This window comes from Symphalangus syndactylus, chromosome 21 (genome assembly GCF_028878055.3).
Source record: "Symphalangus syndactylus isolate Jambi chromosome 21, NHGRI_mSymSyn1-v2.1_pri, whole genome shotgun sequence".
NCBI classification, from domain to species: Eukaryota; Metazoa; Chordata; class Mammalia; order Primates; family Hylobatidae; genus Symphalangus; species Symphalangus syndactylus.
Window position 1 is genome coordinate 60,625,463 of NC_072443.2, and position 27,474 is coordinate 60,652,936.

The 27,474-nt window shown below is 39.0% G+C and overlaps 1 long non-coding RNA gene across 2 annotated transcripts in view; it reads left to right on the forward strand.

Annotated features, from left to right (window-relative positions):
• Positions 1 to 27,474, forward strand: part of LOC129471619 (uncharacterized) — a 273,569-nt gene that overhangs the window by 65,602 nt on the left and 180,493 nt on the right. For both annotated transcript variants that reach the window (XR_010118650.1, XR_010118651.1), the window contains exon 2: positions 27,067 to 27,228. This is a non-coding gene — a long non-coding RNA (uncharacterized lncRNA). The remainder of the gene's footprint in view (positions 1 to 27,066; positions 27,229 to 27,474) is intronic.

The window sequence follows — 27,474 nt, forward strand, 5'->3', positions numbered from 1 at the left end:
GTGGTCACTTCATTCTCTAAAACTACTTTTCTCATGCATGCACAGGCTGTCTGCTATAAGTTAGCCAGGATTTAGAAAATCATAATGGGTTCATGATTATATAGACCTTGGTCACAAAAGCCTTAATTTTTTCATCCTGTCCTAGCAGGACAGACCTCAGGCTTTCTTGATTACAATGTAGCTTCTGAAGATTTTTTTTTTCGACTTTTTTATAGGTTGCTTGATCTGCAGCAATAAGGGCTGCATTTAGTATTTAATCATTATATGATATTTTTCAAAGTCTCATGAGATAATAAAACTAAAATATTCCTGCTCTAATCCTTTCATTCCCATAACTTTCAAGAAGAAACTGAAGTTCAAACAAGTTAAATGAGAACATTTTTATAAGGAAATGGTATGTTGTAACAGTTCCCTGCCCAATAGCTGATTGCACGGGCCTTTGACTCAATCTTGATTTAAATATCAGCCCTTCACACTGTGACCCTAGATGGGTTTCTCAAACTCTCATAGCCTCGATTTCCTTATATGTAAAATGGGGAAATCAATGTATGGACATCAGTTTTTGCTGCAAGGAATGGAGAAGGTAATGCAGCACCAGGCATGTCAAGGATGCTTAACAGATATATGTTACCCTGTTGGAAGTGCTTAACTTGGGTTGGCCTCCCTGTGCTCCAGAAGTCTGTTGAATTCCTATTGCTTTCAGACCCTTGAGTTCAAGTTCAGTATCTACAATGCTAGTTGAACGAACAAATCTGGCGGGGGTCTTGGAACAGAACTGATGATGTTGCATTTAAGTTAGAAGTGTGTTGCGGTAATTATCATAAAGCTGATCCTGATGTCAATAAGGCTTATTCTCAAAATAGGAGGAGGAATGCATTTGATAAGATTGATCATCAGAGCACTGTATTACCATGTATAAAACAGCTACAATTTATTGAGCATCTGCTGTAGCCAGGCACTATGCTAGAAACTTTATTAGATTTGAAGTATTGTTCCCCATGGTTTTATAGAAATTAGGGGAAAAAAATCTCAGCACAAGACACTGTAATAGGGTAGGAGGGAGGGGTTAGTAATTCCAACACTACTGCATCTTAGTATTTATTGAGTGCTTGTTATTTGACCCTTATTATGATTAATATCTAAGATACTTTATTAAATCTATTAATAATACCCAACACAACCTAAGTTATTACAGATGGGGAAACTGAGGACTAGACTGGTTGAGCAGTTGTCCAATGTCATGCTGATGCCAGCATTTGAACCCAGTTCCCTCTGACATGACAGAGGCAGCTGCCTCCTGAGAGTCCTTGAAATATGGTATCCACAGCCTTGATGCTTTTTTCTTTGTCCTGCCTTGAGCACTCAGTCCTATGAACTTGGAAAGGGGATTCTATTTACCCCATCAATTCAGAGACGTACATTTTTCCCACATTTAACCTCTCCCAAACCAGTGTGTGATTCAGTGCCTCCTGTCACCCCCACCCACACACACACCTGGTATATAAAATAGCAGTGCCTCTAGCATATTAGATTCAAAGAAATTTAGTAACTCATTAATCCTTATGTCAATCCTTTGAGAAGTACATATTATTATCCCCAATCTGAAATATGGAAACTCAGGCATAGAGATGCCAGTGAACTTCCCAAGGACAAACAGTCACTGAGAAGTAAGATCAGGATTCCAACTCAGCCAGCTGAATTAGAAAGCCCCGGCTCTCAGCAATACAACTGCAATACCTACAACATTGTGTTAATAATGTACAAATTAAAATTCATCAATGATAAGAAGCAAATCTTTAAAGCTCGGCAGTTACATGCTATCTTGGTTTGAGCTCTGATTAACATCCCCCTTCTCTTCTTACCAAATACTTCCACTATGTCATCTTAAGACTGTGGAAGATTAACAAGTGCATGAAACACATTGAGTCTCAGAAGGTACTACTGGGAATTGAGTTCCTCTCTATCCATAATGTGATGGCAAATTTTGTGTCTTCACCAGTGATTAATTTATAATAATGGGGTCCACTGTCATTTCCTGCTTTAGATATTTCAGTTTAAGAAACCAATGGAGTGAACATTGCTTGCAAAAGAGATTCAGAACAGCATTCAAGGATTGAAACACAAATCTTAAAGACACTCCAGAGAATTTCCAAGGGTGATAAATGTCAAAACTCAGCATCTGTTAATGAGGACAAAAGGAAAGGTTATAATTTATTGTAAGGTCTTTGATGCTTCCTTTTTGTTAGGAACTTCTTGGCTTTAAACAACTGATCAAGACAACGAGGCAGAGGGAGCATATGGCAGAATAGAATGTAATCATGTCAGCAAGTACTGTTGAAATGACCACTTGTAGGAGCCATCTTGCATATAAGAATGCTCATTAACTCATATGATTTATTGAGATAATACTTTGGACCATAGCCATTTGTGAGGTCTGTAGTTTTTTTTCCTCTTATTTTGGGTAGCCTATTGTTTCCATTTTCTTAGCTATTTACAAACAAATGTTAAAATATCAGTTGTATGTTACTATAGTAAAAGTAACGTCACAATGTTTGGGATGTTTGTTTTTTCAATTGTTTTGTTATTTTTTACCTCATAGTAGATTTTATTAATACTGCATAGAGTTCCTTGAGATATTATGTTAGCTACAGACATAGTATATATTTTTTAGCTTTTCAAACTGTAATAAACCACCCTAAAACTTAATGACTTTGAAACAATACCTATTTATTTAGTCCATGGCTCTGCAAATTGACAATTTGGGCTAGCTTTTGCTGGGTAGTTATTCTGGTCTCAGTTGAGTTCACTTATGTACCTGTGGTCTATTGTTGGGTTTGACCAGGGACTGGCTTATCTTAGATGGCCTCAACTATAATAGCTCACCTCTGTTCCATGGGGTCTCTCAGATTCTAGCAGATTAGCCTGCAGTTTTCCCATGGCAACTGAGCGAGTTTCTAAGATATTGAGTGGAAGCTTGTAAGCTTTTTTAGGCTTGTGCTCAGAACTGTAAAAAAAAGTCATTTCTGTCCCATTGTTTTGGCTAGAACAAGTCACAGTGCCAGCCGATATTCAAAAGGAAGATAAATAGACTTCATTTTAATTGGTAGAGCTTCAAACACACATTCTCAAAAAAAAACAGGGATATAGGGAGATAGAGTCAAATGGCCATTTTTGCATTGTACCACACTTAACCTTTCATTTGTCCTATTCTTTCTTGGTACCATTCATGCGTTTATTCTACAAGACCACCTACCATGAGATTTGTGTGTGTCGGGCAGAGGGAGTGGTGGGGAGGAAGGGTTGAAAAACATAAAGACAAGTTTCTCAAATGGACAACCCTTTCTACAATGCCTTGCTACCTGATGGTGTCAGTGATTACATGATCACTACAAGTAATTCTGTCTTAAATTCAACCTTTTCCTTCAACGTACCAGGGTAGCTAACAGAGTGTAGAAAAGCACTGTTTCAAAACGTAATTGGCACCCTATGGAAGATGAGTTCTTAACATGGCAAGGGAATCGGGGCCCATGAGATGTGAAGGGCAGTTGAAGGAACCTAGGAGCTAGTAGTTCGGGGAAAAGAGGTCTCAGGGTAAACACAGATATCCCAAGACATAAATTAGGCACGGTGTAAATTGGTTTTATTTGGTCCCAAAATACTGAGTTAGTACCAAGTAGCAGAAATAACAAGAGTCAGGTTTTGGCTTATTATACTGGGTCTTTACTTTAAACAATTAGTATTTTTCAGAACTGAAAAGGATGGTGTCAGCATTAATTAATATCATGATAAGCCTGGAGTCAGACTGATCTGGGCTCAAGTCTTTATGCTTCTTAGGTGTGATATTGTTCATGCTGATTAACATCCATTATCTTTAAAATGGGCCTAATAAGCGTTTGTACCTTCTAGTATTATTATGAGGACTCAATGATTATGTATATGGCAATCCTCATGGTAGTCATTGGCAACACAAGTGCTCAATAATGTTTAATAGTTAACAAAAATATCTACATACCTAAAATTGACTAAAGCTTCTGCAAACAATGCACAGTAAGTGAAGTACCAGGCAGTCAACAATACTAGCACTTTCGTGCTTCCTGGGCAAATGACATCTGTCTATGTTATTGGAGATTTTCTCCTACACTGTTACAATTGCCCCTGGCAGTTCAATAAAAATCTGCTTTCCTTTCCATCTATAAAAATACATTATTATTATTTTGGTCCAAGTCTAATTACTATGGACTGAACTGTATTTCCTCTTGTTGGAGTAATCGATAATTCCTAGTGTGCAAAGATATCTACTACCAACCCTGACTTTATATAAAAAAATCATTATTTTAATGATCATAACATTTTCTTCCTTTTTGCCAACATCATTCTTCACCAGACCATTGCTTTAGGTGACTTAGAAAAATCAGTTCGAGGGAGAGAATGCAGTGTCTATAGGAGGACAGAGTAATGGTGGATAGTGCTCAGAGCAATGGCTTCTGATTACCAATCTGCTAGAGTGGGCCTTGGGATGGAAACAGATTATTCAGCCAATGGCTGCCTTATCAGTTTGTTTGTAAATTGGCGCTATTTGAGTCACAGGACATTGCGGAGCTTCAGCTGTGCTCTTAATGTGCTTGGGGGTCTTGGATGAAAGATGCTAATAGCATTACTGGGCAGGCCAGGGCATGTGAGTGATCACCTGCTGACTTTTGTTAATGTAGGCCAGCAATCAGGAGAATTCAGTTGCAGGAAAAAATCCATTTCCTGAATCCAGCCTACTCTGCTTAAAGAAAACTCCTGTGAAAATTTTCACTTCATATCAGCCAGAAAAATACCATAGCAAGACTTTGAATAACAGCTGCCATTCTGGGGTGTGTGTGTGTGTGTGTATGTGTGTGTGTGTATGTGTATCTTATATACATATGTATACATTACATATGTGTGTGTGTGTATATATGAAAAATAGAGTGATCATCAATTTACAAAAGATGCTACAAAAAGAGCATAGTTGTTATATTGTCCTAAAGGTTGTTTATAAGAAATAACACTCAAGTTGAATTGCTTGAATAAGAGCAGCCAAAAGCTTGGATTTTATAAGTGTAAAGTCTTAGTTCTAAGGCTGCACACTAGTGAGAGCCACACTGATATTGCTGCACTGACCAAAGTGGTATCCTCTAGCCATAGATAGCCACTGAGCACTTGAATGTGGTATTTCAAATTGAGATATACCTTTATGCATATAATGTATGCTAGATTTGGTAGACTTAGCACAAAAACAAGATGGCAAAATATCTCACTAATTTTCTTATGTTAATGTTGAAGTGACACTATTTTGAATACATTAGGTTAAATAAAATACTTATTATATTTCAATAGTTTCTTTTTTTAAAAAAGTATGGCTACCAGAAGATGTAAAATTACATATTAGGTTTGCATTAGTGACTCATGTTTGATTTCTATGACACGGTGCTGGGCTAGAGCTTCATTACTCAATAAGGGGTCCTCAGATCAGTGGTCTCAGCATCCCCTGGGAGCTTATTAGAAATGTAGACACTCAGGCCCTGCTTCAGACCTATTGAATCAGAATATTCATTTTAATGAGATCGCTGGTTGATTCATAAGCACGCATGTGAGAATCACTGGGTCAGAGTTTAGTGGGACTAGTGTGAATTGAGAAGAGAGGGCCTCCTGAGCATCAATCTCTGTGTCCTTGCTTCCTTTGCAATGTCATTCTTATTCTAGTTTCTTTCAAGTATGTCCAGCCGGTCCACAGAGATCTTCCATGAAACACTGTTCATGATTTTATGATGGAAATCAATGGGAAAAAAATGAGACTCAAGTAGCAGAAAATGAACCTTATGGCCAACTTTTTAAGAGTAGCTCTTTCAGAAAGCAGAATTTTTCTGTTGCTGATTTTGACTTGCTTTTTCGGGATTATCTTATTTGATGGCTATCCAAATAAGGCAGGGCCCAGGTATCCTTGTTCATTCCTTTCATCTTTTAAGTTTCAACTCATGTCTAAAAGGCCTTCCCTGACCACACTTTCCCTTTCCCGCTACCCCGTCACTTCACATCCCATTAACCTGTCTTAGGTTCAAAGCACTTCTCTCTTGCTGAAATTCTTACTATTTCTTTACATGCTTGCCTTGTTTGTCTACTAGAATAGAAGTTTCATGAGGTCAAGGGCTTTTTCTTGCTCACCCCTGCAACGACTCCTGATGCTACCCCAACTTAGGGCATAGTTTACGGGTAGAGTCCCCATAAACTGCCCTCCCTTCAGATACCAGCTGCAAGTTTGGGGGTTCCCAGGTCACTTCACTTCTGACCAGCTGACCCCAAATTTGGGGGGTTCCCACTATCCCCTCAGGTTTTACACTGCTAAAATTGCTTGGAGTAACCATAGCACTTTCCTGAGTTTTATGACAGTTGTGTTACAGCAAAAGGATACAAATTAGAACCAGCCAAAACAGACACATGAGTAAAGTCTGGGAGAATCCCAAATGTGAAGCTTCTGTTTCATCAGGAACATGTCACGCTCCTGTTATATCAATGTGTGACAACACTCAACAGAATATTGCCAACTAGGGAAGTTCTCTTGAGCTTTAATGTCCAGAGATTTTATTGAGGTTTCATTACGTGGGCATGATGAATTCAATCAATGGCCGTGAGAGTCAACTTAGTCTTTAGCCCTTTCTTCCTTACAGCCTTCAGGTTGACTGATATTACATGGCTCAAAGCCCCAGTCTGCCCATCACTCCCATCCTGAGTCATCTCCTTAGCTTAAACTACCTAGAGGCCCACTGCAAGTCACCTTGTTAGCATAAAGACAGGCTCACCATGAATAACAAAGATCCTTCTATCACTTAGGAATTTTCAAGGATTTAACCTTATTCCCAGAAACTGGGAACAAAAGCCATAGCCAAACAAATATTTTATTACATAGGAACCTCTCTATTCCAGATGCATATCACAGTGTCTGGCAGATAGTGGGCACCCATCAAATATTTAGATAAATGAGTTCCCAGTGTCTAGCAGTGCTTTTCACTAAATGAGTGCTCAATAAAATTCTGTTGGTAGAATGAGTATGCTCTTGTTTTTTTTTTTTTTTATTTTATTTTTTTTAGATGGAGTCTCGCTCTGTCGCCCAGGCTGGAGTGCAGTGGCGCAATCTTGGCTCACTGCAAGCTCTGCCTCCCGGGTTCCCGCCATTCTCCTGCCTCAGCCTCTCCGAGTAGCTGGGACTACAGGCGCCCGCCACCACGCCTGGCTAGAGTATGCTCTTAACTCTTACAGTTAGACATACTGTCTTAGAGTCAGACCAAAGATTCAGTCTTCTTAGCAAATAGTCTTCTAATGCCTCACAGAGATGCAGATTATTAAATAGAATTAACTACAATAATAGAGGTTAAGTATATAAATCTTTTACTACTTCTTTTAATGCCAGTACCATGTTAATAGAGGGAAATCAGCTCCATAAAGTGACTACAAACTGGTATTTGAGCCTTTTTCTTCTGTAATTAATTATTGACAGTTTACGCTCATTACACACTTTCAGGGAGAAAAACAACACCAATAATTAATGTTTCAGGAAAACTCCCACAGATGAACCTTTTTTGATGAATATTTTGTTGTCCTCAAAAACAACATTGCTGTGTCAATAAATAGTTGCTATTACTTTTGATTCGCAAATTATTGGTTGGAATTGCTAAAATGCTGACTCTGTCAGCAGAAGCATTAAGGGCAGATGAGAAAACAAGAGTTTTCAGTTTAAACAGGATTAAGTCAGGCATGATATTGAATCTGTGGCCTCATGAAAGTTCAGAACCCTCAATGATTTCTATGAAAGGAAAGAGGGTCTACAGAAAATAAGAGTGGATTTGGAATCAGGGCAAGGGCAGGATGCAAGAAGAGTCACAGCTATGTGGTTTGGGGAGCAGCCTCCTACTGCTTGTTAGTCTAGATCAAACCTATGATGAAGTTCAGGAAAAATAAACAGTTGAGTCCCTTTGTGTTTATAAATTTAAACCTTGTTTTAGCACCTGTTATCTAAGTGACTTGGAGTCAGCTACTTAAACTCCTGACATTGGTTTCCTCATCTGAAAAATGGGGAAAATAATTCGTATCTGAAAATAGCATCTGCCTGGCAGGACTGTGGTGAGAGTTCAATAGGCTGTACACATAGTGTTCTTAAACAGCATGTGGCACAGAGCTGCAGCTCCGTAAACATCATCTCTCTCCTTTTCGATCTGCAAATTTTCTCATGTCTGGATTTTGATGGTAGAACTCGTCAGGACTTGGTGACAACTTGGTGAGATGTGGATGGTGAACAATTCTCCAGAAAATTTTCTGTTTCAGACCCTTTTATTCCTAGCAATGTTTCTTCCCTCTATCCATTCTTCATCAAGCCTAGCATAAGATATTCAGGTTTACCTGTTTCTTCACATCTTTATTTTTTTGTGAAGGTTCCTGTGTCACATAAAAATTGTATTAGATAAATGTGTACGCTTTTCTCTTACTAGTCTATCTTTTGTTATAGGGGCTTCAGCCATGAAACTAGAATGGGTAGAATGGAAGCTATTTTTCCTCCTCTGTAGTAGATAATACTGGTGCACTGTGAGCTTTCCAGTGGTAGCATTAACCACCAAAAAAGGACATCGTAACTGTGTTCACATTGGCTTATGCCAGTTCTCAAAAGCAGTGCTGACAATGGGAAGGCTAACTGTGGAGGAGTTAACCTTGAGGAATCAGGATGCTGTGGTCAAGGTAGAGAGGGCACGAGGGAGGGGAGGGTGGCTGTTGGTTCCAGAATAGAGAACAGCACACCATGATGGACAAGGATGGTGGAGGCTGAAAGAAGTTTAGGATTGTGTAGAAGGTGAAGCTTTGCAAGAAGGGAGCAAGATTGGGGCCAGTAAGGGTGTGCATAGGTCAGGCTCACTGTAAGACAAATATCAAGTAAGACTTCAGTGGGCCCCAGAACTACATCAGGAGAATTTAGTTTATCTGGGGAGGAATCTGAAAAGCAGGATAGTGAGCAACCCTCCAGCCCTCCTTAATAATGGCACTTGATTATTGAAGGGATTTGTAGGACATGAAGCAGGGAACATAGAGTTTGGACCTTTCCTAGAGCTCAGATTCAAGGTGAGACTCGTGTTCATGGGAAATGGTAGAGACTCAGTTATTATCTATGTGTTGCCAGATCATAATAGATATTTATGTTGAGCCATTGAGCAAGGCCTCTTAAATCCCTCTCTGGGTGTTGATCATATTAGTCAACAGAAACTAAGGGGATCAAGGGGTAAAGCCATTAGGTGGATTCTAGTGAGAACCTGTTTCCAGTTGCTTTTCATCCATGGACATCTCATGGTGCGGCTTGGTAATTTACTGGGATTTCAGTTTGTTTTCTCTACCTGTGTCATCCTTCTTCTTAATGGACTTTTTAATAATTTTTTTGTGTTAAACATTATGTTACTGAAATAATAACATATATTACATGCTAGTATGTTCTCTTTGGGGCTTTTGTTTTCCTAAAGTTCCAAAGGGAACATACGAGCATGTAATGTATGTTATTATTTCAGTAACATAATTCAGAAAAAATTAGGTATGATCAAAGGAGATGCAAGCTAAGAGGACAGATGTTCCCAGAGAGAGGAGAGAATAGGAGTCTGCCATGCTTATGGGCCTTGAGGACCCATGACCTGCTCCCTGACATTGCTCTGAGGAGATATACAAGTCTCCACAATGAAGAAAATTTGGAATAAGCAAAAAAGAGTTCTGGGTGACTCCAAAGGGAAACAATGCATGTAATTGTCCAGGTTATATGATTCCAGACTTTGATTGCTTGTGAGCTATTTTCCAAGTTGTAGATAATTAATAGTAATGCAAAAGCTTTTCTATATGCATGCAAATAAATTCTGTCCAGTGGGAGATCTGTTGACTTTTCTTCCCATCCCTGCATCTATTTGTAAATTGACTTCAAAATTCCCTTGCTCTATATAAATGCATGCTTCTTTGACTTCTCCTTTGAACTTGTAAAAGTTTCCCAATCCCCTCATTAATAATGGATTAAATAAAATCTTTAACATGCCTTCATTTCATATCAGTTTAATTGGTAAATTCATGATTTTACATTTTCTTAAATTTATTATTTAACAGGATGGTGGCATGATACACCTAGTGTGTTTAGGTGGTATCCCACAAGGGAGGCTATTCCTGTTTCACCCTTACTTCACCCACTTGAATGTCATGTTCTTTGGGAATATATCTAATTTTCCCCAACAATTACATGCAAGGAGTAGCTTACCTCTTTCCTTACAACCTAGCTACCAGAGAGAATGATTAATGACAACCAGTCCCAAAGAGACTATGCCACGTGTACAAATGTTGTTGGAAAACAGACTCGAGAAGGAATAGCCAGTTCCTAGAAACTCAGTGAAGTACTCACTTGGTCAAGTGCCTTATAAGATAGTTTCACATTGAAGCAAATGGACCAATATTCTCAAAGCTGGATCAATTGGCCTTTTGGTTGAATTTGATGATGTCTTAGTCCATTCGTGTTGCTATAAAGGAATATCTGAGGCTGAGTAATTAACAAAACAGGAGTTTACTTGGTGCTTGATTCTGCTGGTGAAAAGATCAGGCATGTAGCGAAAGCCTCAGCTACTTTGGTGGAAGATGAAGAGGGGTCAGCAAGTGCAGAGATCACAAAGTGAGAGAGAAAGCAATAGAGAGGGGGGATGTCAGGCTCTCTAACAACCAGCTCTTGTGGGAACTCATAGAGTGAACACTCACTCATTGCCATGAAGATAGCACCATGTCATTCATGAGGAATGTGCCCCCGTGACCCAAACACCTCTCATTAGGCCCCATCTTCAACACTGGGGAACAGATTTCAACATGAGGTTTGAGACAGAAAAATGTCCAAATGACAGCATGTGGCAAGAAGGAGAAGGGACACAGGAACATATAGATTATTCTAACCTAGGATATTTCTCCAGAGTTAAACTGCTGGGCTCACCAAATCCTTACACATTGCTCATTGAGGGCAGAAGTTCTCATTCAGTCTTTCTAGCCTCATGTGTTCTAACACTACTCATTTCACCAAAAGTTACAACTTTCATAGCCTATGCTACTACTCAAACCCTTTATTGCCAATTTATTTAGCGATATTTGAAGCCCTTTCCATGGCTGCCCCTGGAGAGTGATGTCCTGGTCCTTCATATATTGATGATCTGTCTGTAAGGTATACAGTAAAATGAATTGGCACACCCATATGCATATTACTTTATACTAATGTTTGTTAAGATGAATTTCTGAAGGATTTTTGAACAGGAGAGTGGTATGATGTGTACTTTAGGGCAATGTTTGTGCTACCTCGATGCCCAAATGAATCTACTGAGGATTTTATTAAAATACATAATTGGATTCAGCAGCCCTGAAGTGGAGCCTGATATTTTGCAATTCTAGCAAACTTTCAGGTGCTGCTGATATTTCTGGTACATGGAGCACACTTTTGAATACCAAGAGTTGAGAATAGGGATTTGCAAACTTCTCTGGAAAGGTCCAGATAATAAATATTTCCAGATTTGTGGATCATATTATTTCTGTTGTTATTGCTTGCCATTATAGCTTGAAAGCAGCATTAGACAATATGTAAATGAATGGACATGGCTATGCTATGTTCCAACACACACACACACACACACACACACACAAAAAAAAAAACAAAAAAAAAAAAACCATGGGCAGAAGGCTGGATTCAGCCTGTAGGCCATAGTTTGTCAATCACTGGTTTAGAAATATCATTCTGTCAGTAGTATGTAAATAAATTGGAAGGATGGCATGGGGATTGGAGACAGGTAGCCTACTTAAGAGGAAGGAAACGCTAATAAATACTTATAGACTAAGGCAGAAAGATAGGAAATAGAAAGTGAAAGGAGAATTGATAGGACTTGACAGGGATGGACAAAATATGCAGAGTTGACATCTATCTTAGGTCATTTTTGGGTCCACAAGTAATAAAGCTTGAATTTTCCTGGGCATATTTTTGGGAGATCAGTTTTTGGTGTGTTGCTTCTAGGATTTGACAGCTTCTGTTACTGACATTATTCCGGATTTACAAAAACCCAGAGAGCTTTATGCTCCCATTAATGACACAGAATTTGAAAATGTTTAATATGAGGTTTCAGGAGAAAAAAATCATTTCAATTAAGTTCTCTCTCTACTGTAATATGAACAGATTTGCTTTCTACATTAACTACAGTTTTTAGAGTTCAACTATTTATGGCTGATGTTAAACAACAGAGTTCTTCTGTTCAGGGACTACTGGTAGGTGATAAGGTATACTCAAAACAAGCATGAAGTATTTATTGTGTTTCTGTAGTAGGTGCTTATGATTAAGAAGATAAACTTTATAGACATGCTCCAAACTGGAGAAATTTAATGTCTTTGTGGGGAGTGAGTATAAGGCAACTATCCTCAAGCTGAATAATAGAAGGATTGACTTATGTTGCAATGCAGTGTTTCCCCAATTGAGTCTCACTGAATACTAGTCCTGAAGTTAAAAATTTAGGAAACACTGCTACCTACTTCAGCTTTCAATTAAAAAAAATGACATACTTCTCCATGCTTGAATACTACCATCTACCCCATGAACATTAAAAATCCCATAATATTTAACTTCCATTTTTTCTTCAGATTTTCCCAATAAATCCTTTAAAATCTTATAGTTTGTGTATTTTAAAATAAGTATCTTGTCAAATTTCACGTATTATATCTGCTTGTTACGTCTTTTTAGTGCAATGTTCTCAGAAGTTAATCACTGGACCAGCAGCATCAGCATCTTCTGGAAACTTATTGGAAATACAAATTCTCGAATTCTACCCTAGATCTACTGAATCAGAAACTCTGGAGACTCAGCCAGGCATCTGTGGTTTAACAAGCCCTCCAGCTGACTTGAAAGCTAAAGTTTGAGAAACACTGCTTTAGTGCAATCTTGACTCCTAGTCTCAACTGCTTAATAGAATTACCTAGAGTTATTTTAAAAAGACCCAGTATCAAGTGTATACCAGGCCATTTAGACTAGAATCTCTGAGTGTGAATCTCAGGCATGCATCAGTATTTCTTTCTTTCTTTTTTTTTTTTTGAGACGAATTTTTGCTTTGTCGCCCACATTGGAGTGCGGTGGTGCAATCTCAGCTCACTGCAACCTCTGTCTCCTGGTTCAAGAGATTGTCCTGCCTCAGCCTCCCGAGTAGCTGGGATTACAGGCGCATGCCAATGCATCTGGCTAATTTTTTGTATTTTTAGTAGAGACGGAGTTTCACCATGTTGGCCAGGCTGGTCTTGAACTCCTGACCTCAGGTGATCCGCCCTCCTTGGCCTTCCAAAGTGCTGGGTATTTCTAAAGCACCCCAGGTGGTTTCACTGCACAGCCAAGACTGAAGACCCTTGCCTAGTTTTTGTTAACCTTGAACTGTCCTCCTCCCCTTTCATTGAATCACATTGACATTTATCTTGCTAATTATCTTGTAGAAGGACCCATAATGTGTATTTGTTTGATCATATGCCTAGTTTTTGTACCCTATTGGGAATTATAGATTTCTTCTAGTGCCTTTCCAAAATAGATTTGGGCTTGAATATGCCTTGCAAGTAAAATAGATCATCTTCCCTCCATCTCTTTGTATACTTTTTTCCAACCAAGTGCGTCTCCTCTCTGCCACCTATTATTTGTTCCATCTTGCTAGGTCAGATTATTACCACTGTGGCTTTTAATTCTGTATTTTATTTCCAAGTTGATTTTTTTGTGGAACATGTCTTGCGAATTTTGCCCTTTCTGGGTTTTATCTGCTATCTTCTGATAGTGTACACTCGTCTGTTTCACTTACCTTATTCTGCTATTCCAAGCTGTGTTTTATTAGAGGATTTGTTTTCAATATCATCTGGCCATCCTGTGTGTTGAGTGGAGTCTTTGTTCTCACAGTTTTTTGTATTTTCCTTTTTTTCTCCAGCTGGTTGGTACAGATTCGCTGAGATGCCCACTCTCAAAACTGTTTCTGCAGCATCTGTCCTGACAGTCACACTGAATTTCTTTTTGTTCAGATTTGCAGGACAAAGCTGTTTAGAGTTAATGTGTTTCTACATTCTCACAGGTCTCAGCAGTTGATCCACTTTTTTTCAGCCTAAGTTGGAGCAACTCTGCAATATTATATGATGCATGCCACCTGCCTATGAAAGTAAATCAAAGCATCATTCTATCAGTTTACATCCACTATAATAAAGGTGGTTGAATGTAATGAAAAGGGAAATTAGAGCCTTTGATGCCTCATGTGCTGACAGAGTGAGTAAGCCGAAAAAAGTGAGATTTTTTATTCTTTCATAGTAATAATCAGCAGCATTAAAGGATAATTTTCACACACCAAGATGTAAAATCATGAGTCTCTTACAGATATAAAACGAACAAGTGTTAAAGATTTTACTTAACTCATTACTAATGAGGAAATCAGAAAGATATTATAACAGGTTCACAGGAGAAGTCTAAGAAGCACAAAAGGATATAGTGTACAGGAGGTTGAAATGAATGTGCAAATGGATGCCAAACTGTTTCTTCTCCCAGTGGGAAAAAGGTTGAAGTCAACTGAACCCTCTAACAGATGTAATTTATTTGTAAATCTATAGACAAATTTATTTGGGATTATTTTTAGTTATTTATAACTTACAGTTGTAACAGAGCTCTATGGAAATGAAAGGCTAGAAGCAGATAATTTAGAAAAGTATGCTCTAAACATTGCATGGTAGTCCATGGCAGATAACCGAGTAATTGTTTTTATATTTTCAAATGTCTTCCCAGTGACAGCGTTTGTAAGAAACTTGATAGCTTATGAAGCAGTTTGAAATAGATGCTTTTGACCACTGCTTCAACCTAATCAGATAGTTTCGTGGCATTTTCTCATAAGTTACCTCAGGGAGGTGAGTGATGAGCACGGCTAGCATGGTGCCAGGCACAGGATAGGTGTTCAGAAATTCGTAGTTGTTGTTATAAAAAGACAGTGTTGAGTAGGGGTTAAGAATGAGGACTTTAAAATCATTTTGTAGATTGTACTTTATTCCTCTCATGTGTACAATGGTGACAATAATAATACCAATCTCTTAGAGTTGTTAAAAGCAGTGCATGAGTTAATTTGTATGAAGTACAGAGAATACTGTGTACACTGTGGCCCTGAAGCCATGTGAAGAGCCTGGGGCGCCTTAGCAGAGTTGGCACCGGGGCTAGAGAAGCACAGAGGGTGAGTCCTGGGTTGCGTGAGTCTCCACCACACCTACCCATCAAGCTGGAGGTCAGTGGATGTCATTGTGATGGAACGAAAGCCTGCTCTTTTCCTGGCTCGTAGAACTCTGTTGCTTGTTTAATCAGAGTTTTGGGACCAGGGAACGGATATATTTTCTTTTTTCAGGAGAGAGTGTGATTGTGCATGGACAATAGCAGAAGACGTTTGTAGGATAGGAAAGGTTTGGTTGATACCTTTTCTCACCTATTGTAAGAGTCATGGCCAGGACTCCTATAACAGAAAACAGGTTAACATGAGAAAAGCGTAACAAATTTATGTAACCAAAGTTTTTACATGGCATGTCTTCAGAAATAAAAAACCCAAAGGCTCAGTGAGAACCATCTATTTTTATGCTTAAGTTCAGTGTAGAAAGGACAGCCAGGTAGAAATGTGATTAGACAAAAATGGAATAATCTAGTGGTAATATACTGGGAGGACCCAGCAAGCCCATCTGCTCAGATTCTTTTTGACCTCTCTGCACAGTATTCCTTAACCTCCAGCATAGAGCAGGACCCCTCTGGAACGAGGTCTTAGGATCTACTGTCAGACAAGGTGGGTCAGAGAATTTCTTTATGGTCAGCTCCTACACAGAAAGATAGGGGTATGTTAGAGTATAATTTCTAGTTTCTATGACTTGTCATGGGGAAGAGAAATTCCAGTATCTATGACCTACCTTAGTAGAGAAAGGAGAGCAGGAGAAGGTCACAAAGAGACTGCTCTGAGGCCCTTTGAATCTTTCAATCTTTGAGGCCCTTTCAGTCTTTCAATTCAACATACTCAGCATAAACAGGAGATCCTGGGTTTGAAGAAAAGGAAACAAAGGTTGCCAAAGCATGCCGAAGTGCCATACTCTGGAGTATCGTTTTCAAGCCCCACCATCTCATGGTATCAGTGCTGAGCCTTAAACCCAGTGTGTGTTTGATTCCAAAGCCTGTGTGTGTCTCCCAATCATATCCTAGCAACTCTTTTTTTTTTTTCTTCAGGCTCCCTTTTACTTTCCAGGATTCAGATTTTTAGAAGTTCATCCTAATTCTTTGTTCCTTTATCTACACGTCCATCCATAATTTCAACCAAAATATTTCGTGCTTAGCTTGCTGTGTGCCAGGCACTGAGCCTGTAATGGTGCCTTTGAGTGGACAGGGACCTGACCCTGATGAACCTTCTAGAAGAGGGAATGAGAGACAAAGTAAGTAAACAGATGGATGAAAGAGTCACAAACTGTACTTAGTGTGATGAAGGAAGGAAACGAGAGGTTGAGATAGGGAAGGAGTGGTGAAGGAATGCTTAAGAGTAGCCAATAGAGGTATCTTTGAGGAGGTAAAAGCTGAAATGAGACATAAAGGATGAGAAGTGATGTCCATGGAGGCCTGGAAAATAGTTCCATAGGCCAAGGGAATAGCAAGTGCTAAGGCCCAGAGGCGGAACTAGTTTGGCACCTTTGAGGAGCAGGAAAGTGGCCAGTGTGGCCTGGGAGTTGGAGTCAGGCAAGAGAGACAGGGTTGGAGATTTAGATAGGGGTCAGATCTTGCAGTGCCATGGAGGAAAATTTGAATTTTAACTTACGTTAACAGATGACATCTATTGTAAGACCAACAACATGCTCATAAGAATTTAGTATGCCTACTACATGCCTATCGTGTAATCAGATACTTCTCACAAATCATGTCATTTTCTCCCCCAACTTTGGGAGGTAGAGATTTTGAGTTGTCTAAGAGCATCTGTTTACTCTTACATTTATAGAGCATGTTCCCTTTTCTTGAGGCAAAATGCTAGACCCTAGAAAGATGATCCCTGTTCTTAGGAAGCACAAAGTTTAATAAAAACATCTGGTAACCAAGGGTCATGCTAGTAGCTCTATTGCCTGGCTTCAGCTTTTAGCCACCGTGGGCTTCTCTTTACTCCAGCAGGGAAGTAATAATTTCCCCATTGCAGGTGATGGTGAAGATGAGAAGAGTCAACAGGCAACAAGTGCCTGGGCCAGGTAGAGGCTCACTCACTGGGGGTTATTAGGAAAGTCTTGATGGTGCTCTGATTGAAGCCTGCTCACAGTGCACATGGCCAATGAGAGATGGCAGGATCCTCTGGGAAAGAAGAGACAGGAAAGGCTTGGAAGAGGAGAGGGAACTGAATCTTGAAAGAACAGTGGCCATTCCCCAGGCAGACAAGGGAGGAGGATGACAAAAATTCTATTTCTATCAAGCCTAATGCAAGATAGTCCTTATTATGAAAATTAAGTGTGAGGAACAAATGCACCTGTGATTTGGTAAAAAGGGGCTACACATTGTAATTTAATGTCTAAAATTCGGGCACTACTTTGTAAAAGTACTACTTACCAGTCACTGTTCTGCATGTAGTTTTAATCAAGATGGGAATCATGTAATAAATATAAGCTGATTCAAAGGCTTTGTTTCCCAAAATATAGCACTATCTTTTCTTTCAATAAAATAAATAAAGCATATGTCAACTTGCCCTCTAGTGACAATATTTTGTATTTCACTCAGGTTCAGAAAATAAGCTGCACATTAGCTCCTCGAACAATATGATTTTCTTTTTAAAAGACAGAGGCTCATCCTGTGTAGATAATACTCTATAAAAGAAGTAGAAAACAGTAACCTCTGGGAAGTATCTTTGTGGTAGCCTATTGGTCACTTCTAGGCTGCTTACTCATGAAACTTTGGGCAAATTACTGAGCAAGTAACTTTGAGCAAGTTACTCAGGGATATGTTCTCCTCACCTCTGAAACGAGTTAGCCAGAATGCTGTGTATTTACTTCTCTTTTATGCCTGCTAGAATGCAAGAATGCAAGCTTTGTGAGCACAGATCACAGGGATTTTGTTTTCTACTGATCCCCTAGTGCACAGAACAGTGCTGGGCTTGTAGCTGGCACATAATGCATGTGATGTAAGAAAAACGAACAATGACAAGTATGAATATTGAAAACCATGAGTTATGGAAATTGCTGGAGTGTGGTCAAGCAGTTAGTGGATGCTTTACTAAATGATGATGTCCTCTCTTCCCTGGCTCTTGTCACTTGTGTTTTTTCAATTTTATATCAGTTAGATTTATTTCCCTTTGGGCTGTTTGTTTTGTTTTGCTGTTTGTTGTTGTTGTTGTTTTGTTAAACTATTGTGAGCCAAAATTTGAAAGAGACAGGGAAGAGGGAGTCAAGGATGAGGCTGGGTTTTTTTTTTTAGATTTGAAAAACAGACAGTTTGCTGACCTTTCCTTCTAGTTGATGACATTTCAAATTTAACCCATTCCAGTAGATTATTTTTCTTCATGATGTGCTTTTGTGCTAAATTATACACACATGCTGGATTCTGGAAATCTACTAAATCTGTCTCATGGCTGTTCACCGGTCAGTGTCCCTTAATTCGGCAACACCGTGGGTTTTTAGGAAGGATATTCACTTTTTTTTTTTTTCTTTTTAGTCACCCTGTTCATAAGTGTTTTGTTCCTTTCACCGCAGGTTTATTACTCACTTCTGCTTTGAAAAGCAGGACCTGGGAAGCTGTAGAGTTGAAAGAAATGCAATAGCACTTTTGCTTGCTGATGAATGAACATGTTGCTACTTAGAGTTGAAAAGGCATCATTTTCAAGTGCTTTTTAGGAGTGTTCATGCTATGGTGTAAAGGGGAGTGAAGAGAGGAAGGGAGCAGATCTTCATGTGTTTTTTACAGGTCTTAAGTGTCCAAATCCTTCCTTATACAGTAACACCCCTGGAGAGAAGAGAATGTGTCTCTTAAGTTTCTACCCAACATCTAAAAACCCTTAGAGTTCTACCAATTTGGAAATGATGGTGAAAAGAGACCCTTTGAGAAGTACTGGTGAAGAATGGATTTTGATTTATCCTTTTGATCCATGACGGTCTCCAGCTCCGAAACAAGTAATGCTTCCCACTGTGTAGAAGATGAAGTCCAAACTTCTTAACCGTGAATTTAGAGGCTTTTGTGAACAAGCACCATATCTTTTTGACCCCATCTTCTAAAACTCCCTCTATGATGTTCTGCTCAAATTATGTTCCCTCACTGACCTCCAGCTAGGCTCTGTGTTTTAGAATTTTAATTACATTTATTGGTCAGGGACGGATAGTTTTAATTGTTGGAAAAGAAATCTAAAAAGTACAAAACAGAAGATGACATTCATAATTCTACTATTTGGAATTAATCTTTGTTGGTAGTTAGCTAATCACTTCCTGTTTTTTAAAATGCGTTGTCTGTGTATAAGTTCTATGGTTATAATTTTTTATTACAAAAATGATATAGAAAATAGATAATCCAAAAGAGAAGACTATCAAAGATAAGCTAAAGTTTTGTTTAATTACTGTTTCCAATCCTGATTCCCTCTCACATTCCCCTGAAACAGCCCCTATATTAGTTTTCTTGTATATTTTTCCAGTTCATGTTTAGAGCAAATAATTGATGATATTATTCTGTGTGTATTTTGGCTCACATAGATTGTGTCATAATGTGTGCATCTTTCCATAATTTGCTTTTTTTTTGCTCAAAATCTGTTTACATGTCTAGAACAAACTTGTCCAACCCATAACCCATGGGCCGCATGCAGCCCAGGATGGCTTTGAATGCAGCCCAGCACAAATTTGTAAACTTTCTTAAAACACTGAGATTTTGTGTGACTTTTTTCTTTATTTAGCTCATCAGCTATTGTTAGTGTTAGTGTATTTTCTGTGTGGTCCAAGACAAATCTTCTTCTTCCAGTGTGGCCCAGAGAAGCCAAAAGATTGGACACCCCTTGTCTAGAATTATTACTGACCATTATAAGTTCTGTTTATCCATTTGCCTACTGATGGACCATTTGGGCTGTTTGGGCTGTTTCCACATTTTTGCAAAGCTGCAGAAAAAATGAACGTGATGATTTTTTTGCAGATGTGCAAATATTTCTACAGTATGCATCAAAGTGGTATTTCAGGGTCACGGTGTCTGCACATCTCAGTGTTCATGGATGTTGCCAAATTTTCCTGTCACTTTGCTAGGTTACATGCCCATATAGAGTGGGCAGAGGGAGAGATTTCTCAGGCTATTCCTTCTTTCTTCCCTCAAATTTTCCCAGCCTAGGATTTCTTTCATTCTTCTCTCTTGTGGAAACTGTCTGTTTTTCAAGATTCAATAGAGATAACATTTATTGTATATTCCTCTCACTTGACATTAACTCTAGATTTTGACTATTTTTATTTTACTTGTTTATGTCTCTGTCCAGGAGAGTAACTAAGCTTAGAAGGCACACAGGCCGCACGCTCCTTTGTATTCCATAGTGCCTAGCCTAGTCTCTTACCCACAGTGAGTGCCAAGTACAGCAAAGTCTGGTGTTGCTTGAAATTTAGGTTTATAGACAGTTGAAACGTGCACATCCAATACAGTGAAAATTATTCTCAATTTTAAAAAATGCCTGTAATATTTTGTATCTAAATTAGCCACTTGGCATTTTTTTCCTGCAGCATTGCACTTAGTCAATGCAGTTAATTAACACATAAAGGTGATAGACCTTATGTATGGTAAATACATCCTGTAATTTTTAAACACATTTCACATATATTCCTAATACAACTATTAGGAGAGGCATGCAGGAAATGTAACTGATAGCACATACAGGAAACATCTTGTCCTCCTGTAGAGATACTTAGGCTTGCCGACTGGAGGAGAGGGAATCACTTGAACTATCTGAAATGCAAAGGCCCATTTTTCACCCCTACATCCCAACACACACACACACACACAAACACACACACACGTATGTGTGTGCACATTCCTGTACTCAGTATGCTTTGTGATGTGGCCTCTCTGATCAGCACCACAACACGGGCAAACACACTTCTGCCTCCTGCTTCCTGCCCGATCTCTTTGCTCCCCAGAGAGAGAAGGAAGACACCAAATCAAGCAAGCATGGCAGTAGGGCAGCTCTTCTGTAATTAATATCCTAACTAACTCCCTGGGACTTAATGGAAATAATTTGGTCACAAACACCTTTTTTAAGATACAGTGTCCTGCTATGTTGCCCAGGCTGGTCTTGAACTCCTAGGCTCAGTTGATCCTCCAACCTTGGCCTCCTGAGTAGCTGGAACTAAAGGTACATGACTTTCTATCACATTTTTAAAGGCCATTTTTCACTTGATGTTGTAGGGACCACTTTCTATGAAAGCCCCAGGAAGCAGCCTTGGTGAGGTGTTAGTGATGGAGGAAAAAAGTGTCCTGAACAAGAATAGGAATGTTCTTCTGTGCTTCCTGAACTCATAGTCCCAACTTATTCACACAGTATGGGAGAGATTGGTCATTGATTGTTTTAAAATGTTTATTTTTATTTTAGTATGGCAAGACCAAGAGATCATGAGATAACTGCCATTGAAAAGATAGCTCCTTACCCACAGATCCCAAGAGGAAGAGCACACCACACCAAACGAGCCACATGGGAAAGTACCAAGGTCCTTCAGGAGACAGGGGAGATTGAAGGGAAAATGGGGGTGAGAGCTTTTATTGTAATTTCCATGGGAAGGAATGGGCAAGGCCAGGTAGGCAGGATTAGGATTGGCTAGTCTGGATAATTCCACTGGGCTGTGGAGTGTAGAGGTTGTCTCTGGTTTTCTGGCACCTGGCCCTGGGGTGATTAGAGTCAGGGAATAGTGGCCCAGAGTGTGAAAACCTAATCAAGGAGGTGGTGGGGATGTGGGGTGTGGAATGGTTGGTTTGCACATGACAGGCAAACTTCCAAGTGAGCTGTTTGCTATTTCTAGGAATTGTCTAACTCTGGGAGAGGCTATTCCTCAAAGGTCAGTAAGAGCCCAGATGTCAAGGCATCAGAATAAAGAAAAAAAAAAAATCAATGATATTCTCTAGGGGATATTTCCCTAGCTGTGACTTGGTCTCAGGAACCCACGTATTGTGTTTTTTGCCCTTCTGTGAATGACATAAGTTGTTCAGCAAATAAGCAGTGTAAAAGGCCACAAACTGGGTATCAGTAATGGAGATATAGGGGCATGGCTAAGAGGGCAGGCAAAGACCCTGATAGCTGCACAGGTTCTGCAGGTCTGTTCCTCCCCCAAGATGCCTTCTATACTGAACTATCAGAAACTTCACAAACTTCTCTGTTTTCACCCAAATTATTACAATTTCTAGACAGTTATTTTTGTTTTTATGAAAAGAGAATGGCACACCAAAATTAGGAATGAAATCAGGGACATTACTTCCAATTCTACAGTAATTATAGGATGAAGAGGAAGTTTTATGAGAAATTTGATGCTAACAAATTAGACCATTTAGACAAAATAGACAAATTTCTTGAAATGTACAAATTACCGAAAACATCTCAAGAGAAAACAAATCTATTCGTACTCATATCAAATAAAGAAATTAAAAAGAAAAAAAACTTTTCACAAATAAAAGTCTAGGCTCAGATTGCTTCCCTGGTGAATTCTGTCAAACATTTAAGAAAAGATAATACTAATTATATGCAAACATTTTCAGAAAAAGAAAAAGGAAACACTCCTCAATTAATTTTATGATGCCTGTATTGCTGTGAAATTAAAATTGGACACAAAAGTTCTTAACAAAATTAGAAAATGAAGTCCAGAAATATATATAAAAAACATTTACCATGACCAAATGAGTTTATCTCAGGAGTTCAATGTTGGTGTAACATTTGAAAATCAATTAATGTAATATACCTTATAGATAAAGGACAAAATGCCATGTCAATACATGTAAAAAAAAAAAACACCTGAAAAAATCTAATTCTTATTCATGATAAGAGAAAAAAAATTCTAAACAATCTTAGAAGGAAACTTCCTCAACCTGATAAAGGGTATCTATGAAAAGACTGCAGCTAACATCATTTTTAATGATGAAAAATGAATCCCTCGCCTTTGATTAGAAACCAAACAAAGCTGTCCTCTCTCATGACTTCTACTCAACAATGTACAGGAGGCTCTAGTCAGTGCAAAAAGGCAAGAAAATAAATTAAAGCCATACAGATGGCAAATTTAAAAACTATCAGTATTTATAGATGACCTAATCTTGCATGTAAAAAATACTAAGGAATCTATAAAATGGCTATAATCAATAGTTATGTTTAGTAAGACAGCAGGATTCAAAATAAATAAAAATCAATTGTATTTCTACATACTAAAAAAAGTCTGAAAATAAAACTAAGAAAACAGTTCAATTCACTATAATATAAACAAGGATAAACTAAACAAGAATAAATTTAACAAAATACATGCAAGACCTATACAGTGAAAATTATAAAACATTGCAGAAGAAAGTTAAGATTTAAATAGACATACCACGTTTATGGATTGAAATACTTGATATCATTAAGATGGCATTTCTCAAATTTGTCACTAGATTCAATACAATATCTATCAAAATCCTAACAGACTATTTCTGACTGTGGTAAGTTTTGGTTACATTTAATAGGTGTTCTATAGGAACTTTTTTTTTTTTTTTTTTTTTTTTGGAGACAGAGTCTGTCTCTGTCACCTAGGCTGGAGTGCAGTGGCACGATCTCTGTTCACTGCAACATCCACCTCCTGGGTTCAAGTGAGCACATTCAGCTAATTTTTGTAATTTTAGTAGAGACGTTTTAGTAGAGACATTTCATCATATGGGCCAGGCTGGTCTTGAACTCCTGACTCCTAATCTGCCCGACTCACCCTCCCAAGGAGCTGGGATTAGAGGTGTGAGCAACCATGCCCAGCTTCCTTTGGAGTTTTTCCTCAGCTTTTTCATCTCTGTTTTCATTCCCCATCTGTTCTTACATGTTATTTACTTTTTTTATTGGGGCCCTGTCTTAGTCTATCCATGATGCTACAAAAATGAAGACTGGGTAATTTGTAAACAATATTTATTTCCCACAGTTCTGGGGCTGAAAAGTCCAAGATCAAGGTACCAGGAGGTTCAATGTCTGCTATGGGCTGCTGTCTCTGCTTCAAGATGTGCTATTGAATGCTGTGTCCCTTGGAAGGGATAAACGCTGTGTCCTCATGTAGCAGAAGAGATGGAAGGGCAAAAAAAGGCCGAATGCTGTGTGAAGCCTCTTTTATAAGGGCCTTAATCACATGTAGGAGGGAGAAGCTCTCATGACCTAATTACTTCCTAAAGGCCCTACCCCTTAATAGTATTACACTGAAGATTAAGTTTTAACATTAATTTTTGAGGGGACAAAACATTTAAACCTTAGTAGGCCCTACCATATGAATCACAGTTATTTTAAATTTCATGTGTCACACAGACATCTGATTCTGAGGCTTGCTTTGTCTCTTAAGACTTCTGTTGTTGTTTGTTTGTTGGCATGCCTTGTAATTTTTTTCTTGAAAGTCAGATACGTTGTATTGAGTACTAGGAATTAAGGTAAACAGGCTTTAGTGTGAGATTTCATGTTAATCTGGCTAGGAGTTAGGCTGTGTTTAATCTTTTTTGTTAACTATAAATGCTAGAGGCTTGACATTCCTCTTGAGATGCCTTTGTTTCTGTCTTCGCTATTGACTTTGAGCCGCCTTACATTTACCACCTCAGACAGAGTCGGCACCATGCTCTATTTACCTGTAATATGGGAGCCCTGTTGATGCAGTGGTAAGGTGGGGGGAAGTAGAATGTTTTTTAGCCTTCTGATTAAATCTCAGTCTTTTAGTGAGCCTGACACTCAGGGGTGTGACGGTAACAGAAATCTCTCCAGCACTTCTGCCCACATCCCGTACCCCTTCCCTGGCTGCAGTATTCTAAATGAATTTCCTTGCAGCCCTGACCCATGTTGACTAAGTTATTTACTCTTTTTGGTGAAACAGGATGGCTAGATGATACTTAACATGAAAGAAATGCCTTTCTCCAAGCTGAGATAAAGCCTCCAAAATCTTTTCTGCTGTAGAGAAAGCCTTTCCTATGGATTTCATAATGGTTACTCTTCTCCTGCTTCTGTCGGAGCTCAGAGAAGAGCTTTCTTGGATCTTTAGCTTGAGAATCTCATAGGGTTCCTGGAAATAAAGTCCAGGTAGGTTCTTTCTGCCAACCCAGACTGCAGCCCTCAAGCAATTAAAAACATAAAGGAAATTTTCACACAAAAATGTCTAGGTTCAGATAGTTTCACTGGTGAATTCTGTCAAGGAAGAAATAATACCAATCCTACACAAACTCTTTCAAAAAAAGAAAAAAGAATGAACACTCCCCAACTTACTTTTTTTTTTTTTAAATGGAGTCTTGCTGTGTTGCCCAGGCTGGAGTGCAGTGGCACGATATTGGCTCACTGCAACCTCCGCCTCCTGGGTTCAAGCAATTCTCCTGCTTCAGTCTCCCTGAGTCGCTGAGACTACAGGCATGCACCACCATGCCCAGCTAATTTTTTGTGTGTGTTTTTAGTAGAGATGAAGTTTCACCATGTTGGCCAGCCTAATCTCAAACTCTTGACCTCAGGTGATCCACCCACCTCAGTGTCCCAAGGTGCTGGGATTACAGGCGTGAGTCACTGTGCCCAGCCCCCCAATTTTTTTTTTTTTGTAATGCCAGGATCATTGTGATATATACTAGTCCACAATAGACCTCTAGCCATTAATCAACATGGCCATTTGAGTGTTTCTACCAGTTTGTGTCTCCGTGGACTCCTGCTCCAGACAAGCAGATCTTAGCTGTGATCCACTATGTGCACCTGACTCCCTGGATTTCAGGATGGTGGTTTGCTCTGTGACCTCCGTTTTCCAACAGGTCCAAAATAGGACACTAATTTTGCATATATCCAGCTTTCTCCTGTTAGAAAGACGAAAATGTTGACTTCCAAGTTCTTTTCATATCAAAGTTGAAACTGGGAACCCACATATATTTTTTAGTCCTCTAACCCAAGATGGTAGATAATGTTACTATCCCCGTTTTACAACTTGTGGAAACTGAGTGCAGAGAGATTGGGATTTTGCCCATGATGGTGAGAGGTGAAGCCAGCTAGACTTTTGGGTCGGGTGGAGACTTGGAGAACTTTTCTGTCTTAAAAGAGGATTGTAAAATGGACCAATCAGCACTCTGTAAAATGGACCAAAATGCATCAATCAGCACTCTGTAGCTAGGATTGTAAAACGCACCAATCAGTGCTCTGGCTAGCTAGAGGTTTGTAAAATGTGCCAATCAGCACTCTGTAAAAATGCACCAATCAGTTCTCTGTGGCTAGCTAGAGGTTTGTAACATGGACCAATCAGCACTCTGTAAAATGGACCAATCAGTGCTCTGTAAAATGGACCAATCAGCAGGACGTGGGTGGGGACAAATAAGGGAGTAAAAGCTGGCAACCCCAGCCAGCAGCAGCAAGCCGCTTGGGTCCTCTTTTAGGTTGTGGAAGGTTTGTTCTTCGCTCTTGCAATAAATCGTGCTGCTTTTCACTCTTTGGATCCGTACCATCTTTAAGAGATGGAATACTCACCATGAAGGTCTGCGGCTCCATTCTTGAAGTCAGTGAGACCACAAACCCATCAGAAGCAACAAATTCCGGACACAATGGCACAATGGTCAGTGGTAGAGTCAGGCTTTAAATTAATTAAATTTATTTCCTTTTACTAAGTACCCCAAATACATTTCATGTTTTCTATGCACTAGATTAACTGCATTAATTCTTCTGTGGTCATTAATGCCTAGTCAATGCTGTTTTCTAGTGAGCGTTAAATATAATGTTTTTAAGTCACTTAACCCAGTACCTGACACAAAGTAAGTGATCAGTAAATAATGGAAGTGCTGTCTATTGCTCTTATTATATCATTTATTCCTCACAGTGACTCTAGGAGATAGAATTCTCTACCTGCCATTTATAGGAGAGGTACCACCTCCAGGGTCTATTGGAATTGGGCTGAGATATACCCTAGGCATCGCAATTTTTACAAGCTGCTCAGAAAATTCAAATGCGAAGCTAAAATGGAGAAGCACAGCTCTAAAAGGTATGTTGATCAACTCATCCCATTGGTGCCATGAGGAAGGAAGGACTAATCTTGCCAGATTTATTTATCTTTTTCCAAAACAGAAGCTGAAAATTTGAGTCACGATGAGAAATTTCCTAACTTAAAGTTGTCTCAAACCTTATTTTTAACAACACATAGAATTATGGAAGCTCAATATGGGACTGATAATTGGCAAGCAATGTATTTGAAGTTAAGTTGTGGAGAACCAATTGGCTCCCTGATTAG